This window comes from Hyposmocoma kahamanoa, unplaced genomic scaffold, assembly GCF_003589595.1.
Source record: "Hyposmocoma kahamanoa isolate Upper Pololo Valley unplaced genomic scaffold, ASM358959v1 81, whole genome shotgun sequence".
Lineage (NCBI taxonomy): Eukaryota > Metazoa > Arthropoda > Insecta > Lepidoptera > Cosmopterigidae > Hyposmocoma > Hyposmocoma kahamanoa.
Window position 1 is genome coordinate 10,622,586 of NW_020654080.1, and position 25,324 is coordinate 10,647,909.

The 25,324-nt window shown below is 35.3% G+C and overlaps 1 protein-coding gene across 3 annotated transcripts in view; it reads right to left on the bottom strand.

The window, feature by feature from the left end:
• Window positions 1-25,324, bottom strand: part of LOC113234122 (heparan sulfate 2-O-sulfotransferase pipe) — a 129,084-nt gene that overhangs the window by 91,911 nt on the left and 11,849 nt on the right. Inside the window, exon 1 of one of the 3 annotated variants that reach the window (XM_026469383.1) lies at window positions 14,494-14,618. The exons of the other annotated variants lie outside the window; for them this stretch is intronic. The gene's annotated coding sequence lies outside the window, so the exon portion shown is untranslated. Of the gene's footprint in view, window positions 1-14,493; window positions 14,619-25,324 lie in introns of those variants that run through there. 3 annotated transcript variants of the gene reach the window in all.

A 25,324-nucleotide genomic window follows, 5' to 3' on the forward strand; every position in this document is an offset into this window, starting at 1 on the left:
GTCAGGTCTATTCATATTTCATTTCATATCGTTGTAAAAAAAAATAGTTTAAAAAACTTAAGCGGTTGTACGTCATAACCGGCATATATTATTTAACTGTTTAAGCATGTAATCAATAAATAAACGTATGATGGATGCCTCATCTTCAATGTAGAAGATACTGCAAAATAAATTACATTACGTAAGAAGCCACTAATTTCGAATTTCGAAAGGCTGTTTATTAAATTCAAGTGCCTGAAATCTACTTTCAAAACTTTCTATAGACTATGGCTGAATGTGTTAAAGTTTACCTACTAAAGTTACATCATAGGTAAATAAAAGTTATTGGTATTTTGCAGTGTCATCGTAAAACGATGGAACCGGATGGATGACGGAAGTATCTGCCATTTCTTAACAGAAGTAGATTCATGTTTAACAATTTGATTAGTTATTAGTATGCAGATGAAAAGCTAATAATAGATGAAAAGCTAATAATAGACTTGTATCAGAAAATAGACGAACTGTATTAAGTACCTGTCGTACTTTTACTTTTCGTAACAGATTTATAACGCCTAATATAGTATGAATTCGTTAAAGTTTCTTTTTTGTTTTTAACGCGCACACTCAACATAGCACCGCACTAGGGAAACCCTGTGTCGCGGGTGCCATGGACACATACATAGACAATCACAAATTACACCCAAACTCACGAGAGAAATAAATGTAGGCCATACAAATATTTCTCCCGGCCCGGGAATCGAACCTGGGACCTCTGCGTGACAGTCCGGCATGGTAACCGTTCGGCCACTGAGGCAGTAGACTAATTAAGCAGCTGTTCATCTTTATTTGTAATTTATATTTATAATATAGATTTTTTTTACTAATACCAAATGACGGAACGAACAAGTCGTGCACCTGGTGGTAAACGACACGCCTCTCCATAACAGCCGAAGTGCCCCATAGATCTTAGAGCTTTAAATCGCAAAGATCTTAGGCGTACTGCCGCTGCGCCTGTCACCCTGTTCCAAAAGTTGACAAGTCTCTTGTGCCTGTAATTTCATCAGCACCATTACCTTTCCAAACCGAAACGTAATAATGCTGGCATTACTGCTTGGCGCCAGAAATAGGTAAAGTGGCAGTACTTCTCCGAATGAACTCTTTCGCAAGAAGCTCTACTGCTACTTAAAGTACGATGGAAGTAAAATAATTATAACAATTAAATAGGATAGTTATAAAATGTCATTTATTCATTAATTTGTTTCCTCGTCGATTAAATTCGTAAACATCGTACCTCGTTTTTATGTGAACTTTAGAGTAGGCACAAAAAACAGAATTACTAGAAATAATTTTGTATGACAATCTGTGATTGTATCTTTATTGTATAAATCAATGGTTTTGAATATATTGAACATATTTCGACAATATTGCGATTAAAAAGTAAAAAAGAGATAAAATCTGTTTACTTAACCCTGGTTAAGTATTGCCATCTTACCTATTTCTGCCCAGTCAAGCAGTTATGTGAGCATTACTGCGTTCCGGATTTGAGGGGTAAGGGTGCTGGTGACATTACAGGCACATGGGACTTGTCAACTTATATCTCAGGGTGACGGGCGCCGTGACAATGCCCTTCAGAACTTTGCGATTTAAAGCTCTGAGTGACACTGCAACTGTTACGGAGAGGCGTGTCGCTTACCACCAGGCTTACGAATTTCGTCCCGTCACTTGGTATTATTATAAAAAAAAGCTCTTTTGACGTATGATCACATGTGACTTTACTATATATACTAAGGGTGCGACATATATTTTTCGTAATCTTTTGTATTACTTTTGTATAACGCCACGAGCGATATCACCGATGCGTCGCGTCTGCACGGGCGCACACGACACCTGCCGGTGACAATGTCATGACAGTGATGTGAATGTCGGTGACGTAACATAATCACTATACGCTACCGACGCATCCGCCTCCGTTCTGCCTGCCTACCATGGCGCACAATAGAGAGATGTGAACTTATAGGACTGCGTACACTATTTCTAACCGTTATGCTGTAGATATACAAATAGCTTATTGGAATTCGTTTATGCTTTAATACAAATCCATTGTGGGACAGCTGCTGAATAGGAGACAATATATAGGTATTTCAGAAGAGTACAGTGATGAATAAAACCTCTTGCTGTCTTTGAAGTACTTGAGTTGTATTTCCATATAAATCTATAAAACTGCAGGCCATTTGTCAGAGAAAAGGAAAATCAGAAAAAAGGAAATCTTTAGTTCCTGTTATTTTTTGCTCCTACCTAACATCTAAGTCAGTAGAATAAATAAATAAATGATAAAAAAAATCGCAAGTAATTCACACATAATATTATTTTAACGTTGCGCCAATGCCGCGGCTGAGAACGCCTCTGACATGATTCCATTGTGCCGCCGTCAACCTGTGCAAATTACAAGGAAAGGGAATCCGACGCCCGTTATTGACAACTAGGGTAGAGATGTTATAACGGACTATTGAAAGAAGAACGCAACAACAACAGCACTTTGGCGACACACTCGTAACAAGGGTATAATCTACTTCAACTCATCAATGTTTTCCAATTTTAAAGTTTTATTATTTAATAGCTCTCTTTTGCGTATACACTACCCACAAACTTTAATAGCAGTAGAGCTCCTTGTAATAGAGTTCGTCTAGGGAAATACAGTAATTCGAGCATTATTGCGTTTCGATTTTGAAGGGTGTAAGAGCGTTTACGTATTACGTCCAATTCTTGTCACTTCCGAATCTGAGAAACGACGGTCCGAATTGCACAGGGATCATTTTATCTCTAAGTGTACAAGCGACATTTGTATTTTCTCGGATTCGAATTGGACTTAGTGCACAAGCGAGTGAAGTGGGTCCGTATTTTCTAGATTTGTATTATCTCGGATTCACGGAAACACGCTTAGGGTGCTGGTGAAATTACCGGCACTTGGAACTTTTGAACTTATGTCTCAGGGTGACAGGGTTAGATCTTTGCAATTCAAAGCTCTGAGTGCCACTGCAATTGCTAAGGGCAGGTGTGTCGCTCACCAGGTGTGGAGCACGCTTCCTTAAGCGTTTTCGCTGTGTTCGTTACCGCAGTGTCCTCAACGCTCGTGACCAAAACGAATCATATGAACCCTAATACCTACAAGGTAGCTGCCACACACGATTGAGAAGTTCCATTCCATCTCCATCATCGGATCAGCTCTAGGTCACCATAACATTTTATTTTCATTGGAATTAGACCTATGTGCCAAGTTTAATTGAAATCGCTTAACGGAAAGTGGATGACATTTAATAAATCGGATTCGTCCTCTGATTTGCAAACCATTAGAGGTGGAATATTTTCTTCGAAATAATTTCTTTTCAACAAAAAACGAATCTTCGAAATCGGTTCACAACGGTTGGAATAATTGCGTAACATACACACAAAAAAAAAATGAAAAATTCAGACGAATGGAGAAACTTTAAAGTCGATTAATAAATGTATTTGGAGTGTACCTTTACTAATAAATCGGAAACCAAGCGAAAGTTATCTTTCGTTTAGTTAAGTAAATTATACTTTGGTAATAGTAAATTATACTTATAAATAACAATCATATTATAATAGCCAGGTAGGTTGAAAGTTCACTCAGTGAATTTAATTTTTTGTTGTACGGAACAATATTTGCTCAAATAAACGCTATAAAATTGTTCTGACACACAATAATGTAATTTGAATTTCGTGTTAGACGGCACAAAAGTCCACTGGACATGTTAATGTGACCTTCAATTACGCTTGACTAGAAAAGCATTAGCACAATTTCAAGTTCACAATTTGAAAATGGATGAGATAGTTAAAATGTGATTTGGAACCTATTACACGCACGCATTGCAAAAGTACCGTGTTCAAGAAAAAGACAATATTATATAAAACCTACTGGATCTAAATGTGTGCAAACGAATTATTTCGGCACGTTGTAACAAATACAATACAAACACCCTTTATTTCACACAATAACAAAATACAGAAAGGCTCCTGAGCCTAGACACGCACTACGCCAGCAACATGGTGGTTTAGGCATCAAGAGTATATCCGCCATATCTTTACCGGCCTTTTTGTCCTCAATGTACAAGACGGTCAACCTCGTAGGCAGTACCTTAAGGCTTCCGCCAATAAACTGCGACGTGGCGTGTTAATTGAGTCCAGAAACTCCTGGACCCCAAAATTAAAAGAAGCTGGGATAATATACTACGCAAAAAGACTTTAAATGACTTAATGAATCATTGCACACCAATAGACCGAGCGCGTCTGGAAGTGGCGTCTAGATGGGAATCTACACCTGTCACCACGGTCTTTCCTGCCAGCTGAGCGCCGCCGGCCGTAATAAATACCAGGATCTCGGCTCCGACTATCTATTTACAGCCTTTGGAGTCGAAACCATTAGCGCGTGGGGTCCCGGTGCCCTTCATCTGTCTAAATTTTATCCAAAAAATTAAAAGACTATCTGCGAAACCCAAGGGCCGGTTGCTACCTTGACAACAAAAAAATACAAAGTGGGAACGCTGCCAGCATCTTGGGGTACCTTGCCGCGCGGACCCAATTTTTTTCATAAAATTTAATCCTCGTTTTACTTTCTAGTATTTAAGCTTTTATTGTACCTTACCTGTATACCTATTATGAAAATAAAATAATTTATTAAATACAGAGAGAAAGAAAAAATAAAGTACATACAAGCAGATATCGGTGTCAGACCTAAACTAGACAACTTTATCTCGGTCCATAGCGGTAGCCATAAACGTAGCTGCAATAGAACTGATAATATTACTATGTGAGTGGCACTGCTGTGGACAGGCGTGTCGCATACCAGGCGCACGACTTGTTCGTCCCAACACCTGGTATCATTAAAAAAACTGAACTCTTACCATCAATTCCACATGATTCGTAAGTAAAACCAAACACGACATTGTAGAAGAAACTCAGCAATCATGCCTAAACTATTTGAATGATCTTACTTATATATAAGCCAACTGTAAGAACCCACATATTACCGTTTCGATGATTTTCCTAATCATCGAACGATAGACGTCTGCTAAGTGGCTGGCGTTCATCTTTTGTTTTGTTTAATAAAAGATATGATCTTTGCGATACCAACCGTACAAACTTATTACCATACGTACAAAACAACTAAACATAATCACCTTGAATCGAAATTTGTTTTCGTAGAAAAAATGCCGTGTAAATTGAATTGTAATCGTTTTAACTGTACACCCATTATTGCTATTGCATACCCTGCGGACGCCGCACAGTTACGGGAACATTATCCAACGTTATTCAATCTATTCATGGTACGTACTTCAGACGACAAATTGATTTAGATTATAATGATTTTACAGTACTTTAATTTCAATCACAGTAGCTTCAGTAAGTAAGAGTAGCTTTAGTGCATAGTTTATAAAAGTACAGAAAGGATATAAGGATATAAAGCCACATCTGTGAAATGATCAGGAGGGGTTTAAAGTGTAGTCTTTTTTTTATAACATGAAGGGACGGGATGAATAAGTCGTACGCCTGATGGTAAGCTACATGCCTGTCCATGACAGCTACAGTGCCACTCAGAGCTTTAAATCGCAAAGATCTGAAGGACACTACCACTGCGCCCGTCAACCTGAGACATAAATAGACATGTCCTATGTGTCTGTAATTTCACCAGCACCCCTACCATTCCAAACCATAACGCAGTAATGCTCACATTACTGCTTGGCGGCAGAAATAGGTAAGGTGGCAGTATTTCCCTGGACGAACTCTTTCAGAAGGAACTCTACTGCTACTAAATGATAATCTATATAATAATAATGCATATAAAATAATAATATATAATTATAATAATGTATAATTTTGCAATATTCATGTAGGAGAGCTATAAAATTTCACATATACATAAGTTGTTTTAAGTAGTTCGTATTATTTTTATTACTTTCATGTAATAAAACTAGTTTTGGCGTGTGATCACATGTGGCTGTAAAATATTAAGGGCAGGGTATGATTTCGACTATCGTTACATAATGGCGGTATACGATTAAATAACTAAGTCAAGATTATGTATATGATGCAAACAAATAGTAATATAATCATTCTTTTAACTCAAAGTCTAGCCCTATCAGTTTAATTAAAGACTTAATCGACGTCTAGCTCCGATTAATGAAATGATGCACCGATGTAAATAAAATAAAATATATATGAGGTAAGTTATTAAATCTTGCGTAATATATATTTTATATTATGTACATCGTAAAAAAATTGCCTACGCATAAGTAAGGTGAAAAGATTGTCCCACCAAAAACATGAATGTGAAAAAGCAAAAACAGGACAACGTAAAAAGGAGCCATGGCGGCTTCGCCGGTTAATTGATTGAAATTTAAATAGGCGTCAAGCTCATTCCAATTTTCTCAAAACTGAACTACTGAAACACATAATATATACATCATCAATGACAACGCTTGAATATACAGTATCATACCAATGTATTCGTACATAATGTATAAAACTCTGACAATTCATTTACAAGCACAAAATTTTTCATAATCAAAAAATGTTTATCATCGCTTTTTATGCGTAGGCGTTTTATTCAAAACGTTTTATGTTTTTCAAACGAAAAAAAATTCTTGCTTACTTAGTACAAAATCTTGAACAACGTAAGGTAAAATGTTTATTGCGTATGTTTATAATATTATACAGGATTATTTGTAAAACACTAATAACCTCCCAGGACTATATTATTAACATCATAAACAACAACTTTTGTTCCATGACTTTTAATAATTCATCGGATTTTACTTTCGTACAAAAATATAAATATTTAAATATATCTCTCCAAACGGTGGTAATAACAAAAGAAAGTGGCGATTGGTCGTCGGGGAGGACGCTTGCACGTTTGAATTTACTATTGTTAACGAAAGCCATATTACTTTTTTTTATGATATAAAGTGACGGGGCGAACAAGTCGTGTGCCTGATGGTGAGCTACACGCCTGTACATAACAGTTGCAGTGCCACTCAGAGTTTTTAATTACAAAGATCTGAGGGATCTGATCGGCACTGCCACTGCGCCCGTCACCCGGAGACATAAGTTGACAAGTCCCATGTGCCTGTAATTTCACCAGCACCTTTACCCTTCAAAAATGGAACACAGTAATGCTGACATTACTGCTTGGCGGCAGAAGTAAGTAAGTTAATTATTCACTTTAAAATGCTTATTACTTGCAATAACTATCACATTTAAATGAACTAAGTTACCGATTTGACTTGAGTATAATCTATTAAAGAACAAAATGGCAACACTAAATGATATTGGTGGGATTATAAAAGAAAGAAAGTGGAAGGTTACTTTTAGTGCGTCTATGCACCTATCGTTTTATTTTATTGTATTCGCTATGTTAATACTACCAAATACAGAAAAAGAAGAAGGAAAGAAAAGTGTCCAGTAGTAGTACAGCCGCGTGTTTTATAGAAAGTTAAGAATTTAGATCTCTGAGTTAGTTAATATTTTACAAATAACCCTGTATATTATATTATACTAGTCCATTGACGATAAATTTCACCTTGAAGTGATATTGATTAAAAATAGATAAAATCATAACGGTGTTCCCCATATAAACGTTTTTTGCTAAGATTAATTTTCACGGTTATTACATTTTTTCGGCCATCATGGTGATTGTTGGCCGAGCAAAACAAATTAACAGCCAATCGAAGGCTCAATAAAAAAAAGTAAAAAGAAAAAACAAATCAAATGTAGATCTAAAGATCTCTTTGCTGATATCTTTATATCTCGGCACGCTCAATTGCCCCGGCGAATGTTTATATTAATCAAGCTGTTGACTCAGAGTACGATTTCTGACACTAACGTTCTTGTAACGAATACTAACTCAGGTGTACATACCTTCAGTATAATATCGATTCTATATTATACAGAAGTATAATAAAGACGCTTTAATGAGTGACAGAATATAGGGTGACCAGTTATACTATGAGTATAATTGTTCTTTGTAGAACAGAGTAATCGTTTCAGACGTGCAAATTAAGTTGTGTGTGAAAATGTAAGAATCGACACCGCCTTGTGGCGTGCCTTTCGAATAAATGTGATTTACGAACGATACACATATCGAACGATAGTAAAACCGATCCCTTAGCAATTTTTCAAACTGTCTAGACAGCTAAGAATTATTTATTTTTAATTATTAAGGTGGCATGTCGTGATCCTGTTTCTATATACAAGTTTTCGCACGTATTTATTAACAAACATTACATTTTTCTTTTCAAGTGCCAATGTAATTTAAACAATTCTAGTACTTAGAAATCAACATTTTTTTAGTAAAATCCCTTATGTGTTAATTAACTAGGAATACATTTGAGAATAGAATAGCGAGCAATGTTGTAAAGGTCAAACGTATTTATTTTTACACAAAATAAAATGGATGGATGTACTAGGATGTATTAGAGAGACATTTCATGGAATCGTTACGATTAAACAAATTCATGTACAAAACTTTTACAAGACATCAAGACCCACACAAACATCCCACCTTAAGTCATCTAATTCTTTACAATAATTAAGTCAAATAGATTTTTAAAATCTTTTTTATCACAGTCTGTATAAAAAGAAAACAAAATTAGGAGATGTGCGAGTGTTGCTATACTTCAACTTTATTGCCATCAAATTGGCACGATCACCTCTCGTGAAGAAAACTCAAAACTCTTTAATTGCAAAATACTCTCTTTATTAGTTTATGTTTAAATAGGTTACTATTAGTCTTAGTTTAAAGAGGGTCTTTTCTGAATTAAAAATTGTTTACGTTTGCGCTTAATTTTGACATGAACCAATGTATAATATAACAATTTTGATTCCTTGAATGTTTGGGAAAGTGAAAAAATAAAACATACGCCTACTTCTGCTAGGCTATAAGAATTTTACTTTCTTTCAACGTCTCGTTTCGCTTTAGAGTTGTAATAGAGATTTATTTGTGTTTTTTTAACTAATTAAAAAAAAAGGAGGCGGTTCTCAATTCGACTGTTGCATGTTTTTTTGTATATATGTTACGCGATAACTCCGGCGGCATTTGCGAATCGATTTTGATGTTGGAAAGAGGGTACCTATTGGTCCTTGTATTGGTACTTGTCCTGGTATTGGTCCCATTTAAATTTGAAGAAAGTCTTCCACTTCTACGGGTGGCGAACTAGGGGATTAATCCAATTTCACGCACTTTCTGGTAATTGGTTTCAATAAAACTTGGTAAATAGATATAACTTCACGAACTTTTGAGGTCGGTTTTTTTATAATTATAAAAAGTAGTTTGTTGTTGTTATCTACTCCAGTATTAAACTTTCCATGAACTACCTGACTGTTTACCGGTTTGTACAATACATAATAATAACTTTATGAAGTTTATAAATATCGATATGTATGTCGAGTTCTTGGGTTGTGACCTATTTTCGTAATTTGACCATGTCAGATCACGGTCAGCCGTGACTTGTTAAGGGCCCGAAACGTTTGTTTATTTGAAAAAGCAAATATAAGCGATATGGATCAGAAAAATAATTTCATTTCCTGTAAATAATTTTGTAAACAAGATCGACATAATATTATATTATATTCTTAGTTACATTAATAAACGTTTTATGTATGTACTCTTAGTTAAAGGCATTAATCAAGATAAGTGCCACTTAATGGTTTTTGGAATGAATCACTAAGCTGTCCAGAGCAACGCTCTTTAATAAATCATCATTAAAAAATATTCTACTCGAAATGATACACTTATTCTTGGGTCTTGTTAGACGCTTGTTTGCTTTTCTATGTTTTGTTGACATTGTTAATTTTTTATGATGAAAATAACGTTATGTTATGTTTATAGTTTTTATATTTGTATAATTGTGTTGGAGATTTATATTTATTTCAAGAATTAGTGCCCTTCTTTACCACGCCCTTACAGGGTATTATATAATAAGGACCTATAATTTCTTTGTATACCTTATATGGAGTAATAAATTTAAATTTAAATTTGGAGGCTTATAAAAATTTCTTTTATAAGCCTCCCTTTTTTTATGTTTAAGTGCACATTTGACCTCCATCTCATCTGATGGTAAGTAACGATGAACTCGACGTTGGAGCATGCATACCTGAATCATGCCTAACTTTCATAGCAATTTACCTTAAAACACGGAATTTCCAACATTATAAATACCAGATTTATCATTTTTTATCAGATTAACATTTATTATAAGAAATCGCAGAACCTCCAGTTTTATGTGAAACAAGACCTCGTTGCGCAGTGCTTAGAGTAACCACCGAGCTTTCAAAGATCGTTGAAATAGCAAAGTCCAGTACAAAAATAAGAACATGATTCTTAAATTTGTACTGGATTCGGTTATTTTAATTGTCGTACACAAGAATACATCGAGCTTCACATTTTGAAGACCGTTCTCATCATTAGGACATATTTAGTTTAAGTGTCTAACTCGCCGTGCTCTTGACCTTGTACAACTGTTTTTTTTTATAATATCAAATGACGGGACGAACAAGTCGTACGCCTGATGGTAAGCTACACGCCTGTCCATAACAGTTACAGTGCGACTCAGAGCTTTAAGTCGCAAAGATCTGATCGGCACTGCCACTGCGCCCGTCACCCGGAGACATAAGTTGACAACTCCCATGTGCCTGTAATTTCACCAGCACCCTTACCCTTCAAAACCGGAACACAGTAATAATGACATTACCGCCTGGCGGTAGAAATAGGTAGGGTAGCAGTACTTCTCTGGACGAACTCTTTCACTATTTCACAAGTTCTTTTCTACTGCTACTAAAAACAACTTGCTTTTGTAGCGTGTCTTACAACATGATAGTTTTTATTATAAATATTTTTTAAGGTATTTTAATTTTAAATAAAAGATTATAATTCAAAAACTGGATAACCAAAATTAATAGTGCCATTGTTAGTTTTTACTTCACTGTTTTAAAAAGTCTCACGAAATTAGTTTACTTATTTGTATTTTTTTTATATGAAATTGAGCAATTAATTAACGTCAAACAAGATAATAATTACAGTTTGCCAGAAACGTTATTTACGAAAATGTTATAATTTGTTACAAGTGGGTTAATTATGAAATATTTAATCTGCAAAGATCTTAACCCAGGCCATGTTGCAGAATTCTAAAGAATAATTTCATTAACTGACATCATAAACATGGATATAATATACTTATTCCACTATGCCAAGGTCAAAAAACAATATGCAATCTTCATAACAGAAATAACAAAATTGCATTCCAAACAAATACAAGACTGACTATATCAGCCTTTTATAAACTATTAAAATGTAGGAAAAGACTGTGGAAGTTATTTAATACACTGAAGTGTATTAAATAACATAATAAATAATAAAAGTAGATTACAAGGATTTTCTACAGTTATCGTAGCTATAATATCGACCTCATTAATGCTAGAATGTGAAGGGAGACGTAGCTGCTATTGAGCCTTATTGTAGTCATTTTTAACCGACTTAAAAAAAGGAGGAGGTTCTCAATTTAACTGTATGTTTTTTATGTATGTTACACGATAACTCCGGCTAAAATTCGTGGATCGATTTTGATGATTCTTTTTTTTTGTTGGACAAAGGGTACCTTACTAGTGGTTCCATTTATATTTGAAGGAAATATTCCACCTTTAAGGGTGGCAAAGTAGGGGATTCTCGGGATAGTCGGTTTTTTATTATACCAAGTTACATAATTTCGTCGCAAGTAGTGGTGACAACAAAAGCCTGTTAATAGCCAAAACAGATACCTGTAACAAGCACATAGAGAAATTCGTAAGACGCTATAACCTACTGAGCTACAAACTGAGGAGTCTGTGGCTCAGTAACAGCAGTTGCTCTGATGTGGCAACAGACGCTGGTTCGAGTGTAGTCGGATCGAAGGATTCTTTCTGTGTTGTTCAATCTTTGTATCAATATATTTTTCTAAGTGACGGGACGAACAAGTCGTACACCTGATGGTAAGCGACATGCCTGTCCATAACAGTGGCAGTGCCACTCAAAGCTTTCAATCTCAGATATCTGAGAAGCTCTGCCACTGCGTGCATCACCCTGAGACATAAGTTGATAAGTCCCACGTGCCTGTGATCTCACCAGCTCCCTTCCAGACCAGAACGCAGTAATGCTCACATTACTGCTTAGCGGCAGGAGTAGGTACAGTGGCAGTACTTCCCTGAACAAGCTCTTTCACAAGGAGCTCTACTGCTTCTAATAACATACTAGTGGAGTATTATCACTAAAAAATTATGTACATTGTGATAGTAAAACATCATATAGCTTGATTCGTAGCCCATAACTGCACGACACAGTAACGTCACAGCATCAAAATGGAAAACGTAAGATACCTTATAATATATAGTATAATTAAGTACACAAACTAAAACTATTTATACAAATGGTGCTTAGTAATTGAAGTTATTGTTATATATTGGAACGTGCCGTTTTATTCAGCGATTCAATGTATTTAATCGAGATCACCGCCCTGCGCGAGAGTCCATTACTTTTTTGTAATTCGACAGTGACATGCACTGACACATCAAACGCTAATGTGCGAATCTGAACGCTTCTGCGGTCACAACATTGTACCCCGATGGTACCTACTAAGCACTACTGTTGCGGTAAGAATTGGAAAATGTTTAATTCCGAAAAAATCTAATTTTATAGAACTATTTTTGATAGCTTGAATTTTTTTCTTAAACGATTTTTTGAATCACATTAAATAATATTACTCCTTTTTTTCATATGGGGCAGCATATGCAGCTTCCCTCGCTTCCTGAGATTTAGCACTCGATATACGATTGCCAGTTTCATGTTTACCAGCAATCAATCAGATTATCTACTTGACGGCCAGTAATAAACAGTTTCCTATAGACGTTTGCGGAACAATTCAAGAACCATAGATGAGTGAGGTTAGAGTAAGATCGTCTTCTCAACGTCCACCACGATCCATAGTTTATCCTGGATATAGACCCAGGACATACTACGCAAGTACTATACCCAGTTACTGAATATTTTGTGTAATGAATTGCTATCTGCGGGACGATTAAGACCTTGAGTCTGTGGTGCCTGTGATTGAGCTGGCTCTCATTACCTTCAATCTGGAATATGCACCCTTGGTTGAATAAGGCCACGTCTGCAAAATTACAACATTTCAGGAGAGAGGTTTAAAGATTCTACAAACGTAGATTGAGAGAGAGTAATTAGTCGATGACCTTTTATAATAATCATTATAATATACAATTATTCGGACTCTGGAGTCCATAGTGGTAGTAACAATGTAACTTAATCTATTACCAATTGAATACCTATATTTTAAGTTAAAGAAGGTTAAACTCTCCGACAGAAAGGTACACAAGGCACAGCTACCGGCTTGAAGTAACTCGTGCTTAAAATTTATACTTAAAAACAATTTATACTTAAAAAGAGAGATAAAAAATTCCACATATACGTTATTAGTTTCATGTATTTTTTTCTTTTTATAACATCTAGTGACGGGACGAACAAGTCGTGCGCCCGATGGTAAGCTACACGCCTGTCCATGTAATTCGAATTATTTTTATAACTTTCAAAGATAAAAGCACAATAACCTCAATCATCACACGTAGTTTTATTATACCAAGGGTACGAATAAGGCAGTACTGCTTTTGCGATAGAGAGACGTAAATTCGAGTAATTGACCACTCTTCCAACTTTGTCTGCGACATAGAGCGAGCTTTATTTTGAGTGGCAGCTTCTACAGTTTTTGTTGCTGCCAGATAAACATTTATTAGTTAGCTGTCATACCAGACTCAGAATTCAATGTACCGCGTCATATCAGCATATTATCTATTATAAGGTGCGGGTCAACACAGTGTTAAACGTATTTCACCAATTATAGCCATGTATACTCGTACGTACCGTTTAGTTTGGTACTGTTGTTTATTTATAAACATTTGTCTCGGTAGAGAGATTGATTGTGTATATGTATAATTGCACGTAATGAAATGTACACGTCGTATCTTATCTTATCATCTGCTTTCCCATGAGTACATTTATACGACTTGGCACTTAGTTGGCCGTGTGGTTCCTAGTTAGGAGCAGAGTTTTTTTAGTAACAGTAGAGCGCCTTGTAAAAGAGTTCGTCCGGGGGAGTACTGCCACCTATCCTAATTCTGCCGTCAAGCAGTAATTCAACAGAAGGGTAAGATGCTGGTGAAATTTCAGCCATATTAGACTTGTCAACTTATGTCTTAGGGTGACGGGCGCCGTGGCAGTGCCCCTCAGATCTTTGTGTTTTAAAGCTCTGAGTGGCACTGCAACTATTATGGACAGGAGTGTCGCTTTCCATCAAGCTCACGGGTTGTTCGTCCCGTCACTTGGTATCATAAAAAAAAAGAATCTCATATCCACCTACCACCAAATGATGATAGAATTACTCGATAGTAGCAATTACTCACGGTTTTATAAGTTAGTTCTGGTCTTTGTATCCTGCGAAGTGCCCCAGATTGAATTCCGATTGTACTCACAGTACAGGGAAATCCCTAGTTTCGAGACCGGGCAATCGACGTGGTGGCTTGGCACATTGTTTTTATATTAATTCCTTAATTTAACTAGCATTATTACGATTAAATACGACATGAAATTCAAAATTATCCACACAATTAACTACTGAGCTAGTAAGTTATTTATCATAATTTATCGATTAGTTTTACTCTTTATGCGTACGCGCAAACACGAGGATGTGCCACTGCACAAGTCGAACAAGAAAGTCCCCCGCTCCACACCTCACCCCACCACGACATCTCGTTAATGGAGGTAATTCTAACCCACCTACATACCTGCATAATATTGGGTTCCTTGAATGTGGATCTACTTTTATTATCACCTATTATTATAGTGATTTTATAATGCAAATCACACTGCTGAGAGCATTGACGACTACACTTAATTTATCTTCGACCTAAACTTTGTATGCTATTTAGAGTTTTTCTTCTTCTTAAATTATGTATCATTTATCAATGTAATAAAATCTCGAATTCTCTGTAATGAGTTCACTCTAAGTTGTACGCGTTGGTAATCAGCCACAACCCAGCTAAGGGAGTTCTTTTTTCACAAAATATATAAAGATAAAATTAATGTGTTAGACAACTACACCACATACCTGCTCTCTAATTGGGGAATTCCAGAATCAGAATCAGAATTATTTATTCTTTGAACTGGTAAAGAAGATGTTACATGTAATTGAAGTACAACAGTTCATACCCATGTCGGGTGTGCAATGTTTTATAATTACAATTAGTCATTAAGCTCAATCAATTATAATACAATAAAATATAGTCAGAACATAACAATGTTTATTATATTTAATGTAATCATTAATGTATTCATTTATTCACCGATATCCTTGTAATAGCCACCGAGTAAAAAAGTATGTCAGCGCAAAAATATGTGATCAATTATTAAAATTTGTCGCTTAAATAATCAGATATTGTTTAGTACGCAATGAAATTCACACCGGGTACATGTCGCTATACCGAAAATCAAACTTAGGCCACCAAAGTCATCTGTAAAAACTGTCGGTTCAACCCCTTAATCTGACCAGCGTCAGATATTTATTGTCTTGCCACAAACACAACAACACTATGTAACAATAAAAGGATAAATACAAAATTGCAATTAAAATAACAGTAAAAAGAAACCAACAAAAAATTACCCTAATATATGTCACAAGCAACTAGTACCTATTAGAAAAATTAATTACTTTTAATTATTTAAAGTAGTTATTTTATTGCAATCTTTAAATTGGAGTTCTAAAACTGAGAGGCGAGGATTTTATTTTTAATAAAAGTGGTCAATTATAACGGTCAAAACGCCGCTCTTTCTGTATTTCTTTTTGAACTCTCACGTTTGTTCAGGGTTTTTTATCTAAATCGGTATTTTAATATATTAAAATAAAACATTTATCTATATACAGAATATTATGGCAATATATCATAATTATAATATTTGTAATATTTTCGTTAAAAAAAACTCCGACCGACCTCAAAAGTTTGCTTATCGGTATTTTTCGATTTCCATGGGCTCCCCTCATCAGATTCTGACTATATATAAAATAAATTGCTACATTTTAATGATTTATCTAAGACATCTAGCTAATAACAGCTTGTGTGAGCTGCAGTAACCTAAATAGGTATAACTCAGTGCTAGTTTTGCTTAAAAGGCTTTCCGTGTCTGCAGTATAGACATGATCATTGTAAATTAAACTTACAAAAAATCGAATTATCTGTGTTCACTCAATTCTAAGTTCTAACTAGAAGACAACTCGATGTAGCCCAAATTTTTTTTTATGTATAAGTATAATGAAATTTTACCCCGATCAATATATATTTTTTTAAGATGTCGAGGTTCATTTATTGGTTTTGTGTTAACCGATAACACAAACAAAAATTATAAAAACAGATGTGAGCCATACACACGTTTGTAAGCACTCTTGTCAGACCTCATTATAACATGTTCACAGTCCACTAATGAACATGGATCTCGTCGAAGAATAGGGCTAAGACCAAAGTCCAATGCGAGATTTCAAACCAAGTTATACTCATATATAAACGTACAGGTTTCCGTCATCGTTTAAAAAAGTGATAATTTGAAAAATGATTTCGTTAAATTTATTTTGAATTATTAATATGAAGATTGAACACTTAGAAAAAATTCCTTCGATCCGGCTGGATGTGAGTCAACGTCTTCTAGCGAACCGTGCCAGACCCTATGCCAACTAAGCCACGGAACGAATCAGCAGACCTTAGGATTTGTTTTTATGTGCTTGTTTCAGATCTGTAAGAAATCTTCTTCTTCACTCAGGCAAGTACCTTTACAGCTACCAGCAGCTGACTAGGGACGCCGCTTTAATTTCGTAAAATCGAACCCAATACCTTGTTCATAGGAAAGAAGCGTTTTTCTATCTAAAGTTACATCCTGAAGAGAACACTTGGCATGACGTAGATATATATGGGTATAACGCATACTAAACAGTCAAAGATTCATCTTTTGCATACAATAAGTCGTTGGTAACTTTTTCTACGTTGCCTTTGCGGAGACATTTGAATTGAATGCTGTACTGTAATCAGATGTTGCGAATCTCAAGGTAATGAAACTTAATGGCCTTTGCAAGATCCCCTTTTTAATAAATCGTCTTGGATAAAGCTCGATAGACGAAGTTTATTTTAGTTGTTGAGAGGTAGCGACACTTTGTCGTATAAAAGACATCAACGAGCCAGTACGTTTTCTTTTTTGTCACTTTATGATTGTAAAACTTTAGTAAACTGTAAAATTAGGAGACTTATAATTTAGTACATAACTTTATGAACTATTAGAACTTTTTTGTAAAAAAAACCGACGACAATAGTTTGTGGATTACATCTATTTGCCAAGATTTATTGAAATCGATTAACGAAAAGTGCATGAAACACACCAGAATACACCAAATTCATCCCCAAATTTACATCCCCTAGAGGTAGGACATTTTCTTCAAATTTGAATAGGACTACTACTGAGATACCCCCTTTCCAACAAAAAAGAATCTTCGAAATCGGTTAACAAAATATCGGAGTAATCTGAGTAAAAAATACAGTCGAATTGAGAACGTCCTCCTTTTTTTGAAGTTGATTAAAAATAACCGAGTATATTTTCGAACGTAAAGAGCCCGAAACGTCGTTTTTTAAAAAACAACATATGCTATTTAAAATCCGGAAAAAAGCTTCATTTCCAATGGGTAATCACGAAAAGCTACGAACTGGATAATAAAAATATTGATATTAAATAAACAATAGAATAATGGGTACCTAGAGCCATTTGTTCCTTAATACAAAGGATATTACACAGTATTAAGGCCTTGTGCTTCGTATATATAATGATATGTAGCGCTTTATAGCGCTACATTGCGGTCTATTAGCGTGGTGATGCTAATCTAGTTGTACAGCTACATAAAAGGAAATAATAATTCAGGGAGTTATTTGAATATCCGGACATTCAACTATTAAATAATTTACTAAGGCCGTATTTTATTATACACGCAGTAACTAATTGACATGTCATTAATTACTGATTAAATCATTGTAACTTTTTTATAAAAAAACCGACTTGAAAAGTTCGTGGAATTACACTATTTGCCAAATTTCATTGAAATCACTTACCCGAAAGTGCGAGAGACCGGATTTATCCCCTAGTTAGCCACTCTTAAAAGTGGAATATTTCCTTAAAATTTAAATGAGACCAAATACTGAGGTACTCCTCTTCCAACAAAAAAAAAATCGTCAAAATCGGTTCACAAATTATAGAGTTATCCCGTATCATATATACAAAAAAATGCCGTCGAATTGAGAATTCGAAGAGAGACGTCAGTTAAAAATAAAATATTGCTTAAGCTAATTTAACTGGTTAATTTGCCACAGCAAGCAATCTAAAGAAATACTTATTAATAGAATTGGAGTCTTTAATAGTAACCTGATGGCAACCGATATAGCGCTAAATTTCGTTGCATTGCACTGTCTAGACTAAATAACTCTTAGGTCTTAAGAAGATACATACCTAAACAGTATCAACACAAAGTAAGCCTCCAGAATACTTACTCTATATACAAGGCGGCCCAGGATTATGAAGATGGAGGGAAATTACTTTAAACATTGTACATAATTCATTTTACTTGATGGAGATATTATTTTATTTTAAAAGTAATTAAAAGCATACTCCATCAGGGAATTATAGTGATCAAATGTAAAAAAAAAAAAACATTTTAAGATGCTGATTGAAAAGGGTCAATAAGCATAATTCCTTATAAGTTACATATATCTATGGTATTACCGTATTACCAGATGCAGCAAGCAACTTTTTTTGAATCTTTGCTTGCAATAGTACTTTTTCACGCCTCATGGTGACGGATTTCATTTCGGACGTTTTCCAAAAGTTTTGAACCTTCTTCGATGTGAGGTTTCATCACAATCATGATGTTTGCCTTCAACGAAAATCTCATGGTAAGTTTCTAATTAAATTCCGCACATCAATTTGGAGCAACTCACATTACTCGACTCTATGATTACTGTTACTTTTAAAATAACGTTTCCATGAACCAACATTTTTTTCTTTTTTTTTATAATATCTAGTGACGGGACGAACAAATCGTGCGGCGCGTGAAGGAAAGCTACACGCCTATCCGTAACAGTTGCAGTGCCACTATGAGCTTTAAATCGCAAAGATTTAAGGGGCGCTGCCACTGTGCCCGTCACCCTGAGACATAAGTTGACAATACCTTTCAAAACCGGAACACAGTAATGTTGATATTACTACTTGGCGGCAGAAATAGGTAGGGTGGCAGTACTACCCTAGACGAAGTCTTTCATAAGGAGCTCTTCTGCTACTATATACTAAACTATCCTGTCTACAATATTTAAAGTACTTCCTTCTGTATTAAAATAAAAATAAACACAACATAATAGAAACTAACATATTTATAGCAACTTCTACTATGCAATGCACCATCAGTATTTAATTTTTTGCAACGTTACTAATATGACGTTGGCTTCCGATGCACGCAAAGTGACGCTCTGATTAATTTCCATTTTATTTTCAACCTTAAGCCTAGAGGATTTAGAGTTCTTTGTTAAAGCAGTATACACGGTGTGAGAAAGAGCAGGTAATTAGACAAGTAAGCTCGGCTGAATCTAGGATAAGGAACTGTGCTACTACCTAGGGTATTTAACAACACAACTATACTTAAGTGTGAGCTTGCATAGTAAGTTTATAAAAAAATATATTTCCATTGCGGGCATTTTCAGAAAATATTTCTAATCTATTGATGACGAGACCATATCGCACTGCTATTACAATAGTGTTGTAACTCAAAATATGTGATATTCAAGATTATAGTATTGCTGAACGTAAAATTCGATTCTTGATACGTCAATAAAACCATCGTTACAATATGGTCAGTACCAATTAAGACATCTACTTAACTCAAAATGAATCAAACTTTTGTTAACTAAGGACTGTTTTGTCCAGAACGGACAAAACAGTCCTTACTCAAAAATAAGAAATTATTTTTTCCCTTTTATATTTAAATATACTTGGCAAGTAGGAGATTGTTCAAATGTCTACAAAAAACTTTAACGGATTCATAAATTTCAAAAATCTTTCTTGGGAAGTGAGTAAGTAATTCGTTATTCATCGATTGTAAAAGAAATACATATATTTTGAGTTAATACACTATTGTCTTAACAATGCAGATGCAAGAAAGTTTGCTGACATGGTTTGCCTTTGTTTTTCTTGTTTTAATGATAAAAATCTGTTAAACCTGACCACAATGGTTTCAAAACTATCTCTACAAGAATTTTCAACAAGTTACAGTTTTCATATTCACAAATCAAAATGCGTACATTACTTCGTGATATACTCATGTTGTTGACGTTTAATAATTGTAATAAAATACTAGTGCGTTGTAATTAGGAGCTGTAACCTCCTATGAACCCGTTCATCACAAGTCTTAATCTACCCCTGCGACTGTTGTGGTGTAAACGAGTTTTGCGAAACGGAATTCTTTTGCTCATGCTCTAAGGTATAATTTAGCTGAAGTAGTGCAAGCTAGTGCAACCTGCGGTTTCCGCTGCGTGCCATTGTCTTGCGCTTATCGCGGATATGTGTCACTGTTACGAGATTATATAGATAGATATCCGCCAGCGCCACTATTATAGTATAGTGTACCACCAAAGATGTAATAATGTCTTTAAAACAATTGATCTGTGGAAAGGGGTTATAACATGTACGAGTATTTCTTTTTTATAATACCATGTGAATTTTATTTTTTTTAATATCTACTGGTACTGACTGTACACAACATTAATAAATGTTATAAAAGGGATTCAGTTCCTTTCAATCAGCTTACGACGTCAGCTTATAATTTAATCTCTCTATCTGGCTATACAATCAGGAATTTCTAGATAAAAGGATTAATTCAACATATAAATATTTCGAAAATTAACTGTGTCCGTATATATGAAAATATAATATAATAAGACAAGTAATAATAATAATTATAATAAACTCATTTAATTGTTTTGAAAACAGTGATACATTTTATAATAAACTCGAACATGGTGCTAATTAGCAAGACAAAATGGTTTATGACTCAGCAGTCTCGGTGAACCCACGCCTTCTGTTATTCTGCCATAACCACATTAAAGTATTGTTTGTAATTAAATATTGTGTTTTGGGATATCGAGACTTAGCATAATTAACCCTGCCAGTATCAAACCAATTCCAAACGCAAAAGCCTGCTGTATACAAGCCTCTAGCCATTCGCGACAATATTTACGATAAGTTGGAAGTGTACGATTAAATTTTACAGATATATGGAGGAAATTTTACAGATCACTACAAATTTTAGCGGAAGCGTACTTATAGCAACCTCTTCCGCCAGCCAACCAATCTAATCATAGGTACACATAACATGGGAAGTATGATAACTCCACACAAACGTAGAACCGCGGTTTGTATGTGTGTGCGTTCGCCGGGTGCCGTGTGCGGACGCACATTTTCACATAATTTCGCAATGCACTCAAGTTGCATAGTTCTGGGTCGTCCACACGGCGAACAGTGGGCCTGCACACATACATACCGTGCTACTGCGTATGAATGGCGTTACCGTACTTATCTTATTATAGTATGGTATAATGGTAAAATATTTACCACCAAAAGAAAACATAATGTTTCCCTTTTTAAAAAGTATACAATGGAAATGGCATCTACTCCCGATTACCAGGAAACCGCTGCAATTTTATATAAACTAATTTATTTAATAAAACTTATAATAGTTTTTTATATGATTTGTTTTATTTATAAACTAGCTGCTAGCTAATGTACTAATTAACATCTTGGTAAATAAGGAAATTGTGTAACTACCTACATATTATTATTTAATTTAAATTATATTGACTTTTGCTAAGAAACATGCATTCCCTTTAAAAATGCACAAGTTTTTAGAATACCTTTTTTCAAAAAACAAAATAGAGAGTTCGACATACTTTTAATGGGTTACTAACATTTTCCAGTCTAATTTCAAAGCATCGTGTTGAATAGACGAGAAAGAAACGTTTACAACTTTCCACGGAACTCAATTTCGAATCGACTCAAGTCAAGACTCGACTGGAAAGTGCTCGGATAGAAGAAAGGTATGTGTATCGACTATCAAAGGCAAGTCAAGCAGAACGAATTTGTAGTTTTATAAGACATTTTACGTGGTTTTGTAGGTCTCGGCCTGGTGCCACACTTTTGACGCCAGTCCTCGGAAACGCGGTCTGCGTATTTGACAAATAAATTGCATACGTCAGGCAATTGAGATGGCATGCAGTCACTGCGTCATTAAATGAAGACAACCTTGGTGGCCCAGCGGTTTACATTGTGGGCGCTGAATATGGAGGTCCTGGGTTCGATTCTCCGGTAGGACTAATTTAGGAAATGTACTTTTCTAAATTCGTTGTGATCTAAATGTTCTATCTAGTAGCCCTGAGACATTGTTCCTGTACAGAACATTCCATACTTTAACACCAAGCAATTAATGAGTGTCAAGCACTTTTAAAAAATGCTGGTTTCCACGTAAATTCATTAAGAAACTTGCACATTTTTCAGCTTTATCACCGTTTTATCCTAAGTACCTCCAGTCTGTTAAAAGGATGCCCACTTAATAAGAATCTGGTTTTGTAAGAAATAATTAAGCAAAAGTAAAATCCCCATTCATTTTAACATAAATAAATACGGACTACAGCGACTTCGACAATCTCAATAAATATACAACTTAGATGTACAAGCTCAATAAATTTGTATCGACAAAGAAACGCTACTTAAAGTACAGGTAAAAAACCGTTAAGAAAGTACTGTCTGCTGTAACATTTTGTTACAATGCTTTTAGAGAAAGGTCGCATTATAATTGTGACATTCTGAAGAGGTTCTTTGTGTGGAGTACAATAACAAGAGTTCCACATGAAATTCAATAAATTAGCCAAGTTATGTACCAAGAAAATTACCGCAACGCTGATCATCGAAATGAGATCGAACCAATCTCAATTTATCTAACTTCGTTCGTTATTCAATTTCCGAACCCTTTATACTTATCCTCACTACAAAATGTAGTTTGGATAATGTGCATTATAATAATAATAATCTTTTTTTTTCAGACAACAAACAGTCCAGTTTTGTTAGTAGGTATTAAACATTCATTCATACGCGAGGCGAAAAAAGCTGCCGCATAGAAGGTCAATTGCATCTACTAACAATGGTTTCCAGTATATGGTTGGACATGGCACGCAAGCTGCAAAGCAATGAGGCTGACTTTTTACGCATAATGGCTAAGTCATCCTTATGTGTCAGCGCAAACATGCCTGATGCACTGCAGAAATGTGGCAGCCCCAACAACAACTGAACACCATTGTCTTAAGCTTATAGTCGGTCCAAAGGCTGCACGTATAGAAAACTTGACCGTCCGCTTTAAAAAGCAGGACTTTTACTTGTTCACCGCGCACAAACCTTCGTACCACCATATTACATCTGACCACCAGCTCCCTACGTTTCCTCTCGATATACATGTGGTCCCTGAAATTGTCGGTGACAAAATGGCCTAGGTATTTATATTGATATACCCGCCAGAGTTCTACATTGTTTAACCTTATAAAACATTGAGTATGACACTCAAGCAGCTTGCAGATTCTATTGAGTAAATAAAGAATGATACTTTTTAGTGAATATCCTACAGTACATCCGAACTGTTGGATATATAAAGGATTGGAAGCGTTGTTTTGTTTGAAAAACAAATATACACAGTTTTAGATTCGAAACAATTAGTTTCTTATAGAATATGCAACAATCGCGAAAAATATTATCTATAAACTTAATACAATAGAACTCATAATTTATATAACAAAAATGCGAAGTTTGCCTTTGGTTACTTGAAACAAACAAAAACAAATAATTTCGAGTGGAACGTCATCATCAAAGTAAATTTCTACGTAAGCAATCACACGTTTTGTTTTAATATCCCGTGATAAGGTACAGATTATGTTAGGAAAATAACCGTCTCCATGCTTTCAAATGTAGCGTCGTATGCCGACTACGACGTTGGTATCCCGCTGCTTTCTAAGCTACAAGATTTCAAAACACAAATTCTTTTGTTGAGGTTTAGTTAACCGTGTGGGTTATATGAGCAAAGACATATTGTGGTGCGATTTGAATAGGTTAACTTTCGTTACAAAAGAATGATCCTTGTTACCAACCTAACGTGCATTGACAATGAATAAAGAACCAGCCTCTCCTCTCCTTTCAATGCACACAGAATTTCCATCGGAAAATTTGTACTAACATTGTATAGTGCAATGGATATGTACAAAGTTTCTCCAATACTCCGATCCGACATTGGGTTTATTTCTGGTTGGATGTAGAAATCCATAATGTCGTATACCTGCTTCTACTAATCGAACATACAATTACTATGAACTGAAAATCCGGACAGGAATATAGAAGATATTTTGGTAACACTAGAGCTCCTTGTGAAAGAGTTTATCCAGAGAAGTACTGCCACCTCACCTATGTCTGTTGCCATATTAATATGTGAGCATTGCAGCGTTCCGGTTTCAGAGTGACGGGCGCAGTGTGCCCCTCAGATAATTGTGATTTAAAGGTCTGAGGGGCACTGCTACTGTTATAGACAGGCGTGTCGCTTACCACCAGGCACACGACTTCTTCGTCCCGCCACTAGATATCATAAAAAAATCGAGTATCGAATGCTTGTAGAGTGGAGAAATGTCCAGAATAAAGTTTTTTCACTTTGATTGTAGAAATTTGTCAAAACACGCTTTCTGATTTTGTTACCAAAACACGTAAATGTGCTATTATGCATAATTTATTTGGAGACCTATTACGAAACTAAGTTATGTATAACTACTAAGTCATGTGTAACAATGCAGGGTGGTTCGAAACGTTTTGCTGGATCTTTTACTTTGGGAATCTACTGAAGTCGCAAAAAGAAATCAGGTGTTCTCGTGACACAAATTGTTCATATCGGTAGAATTCCTCGTTAAAAAGTCTCGCAATTTTTAGGGATGAACCTACATAAATAATAAATTAAAAATTCAATTATATAATATCGAGGTTTCATGTTCACGCGATTGTTACACGTAGAAAATGAAACTGTTTGCCCCATGGTCACGGTTGACGATCAGCCGTGACCATAGGTTCTGCAAAGGGTTCGAA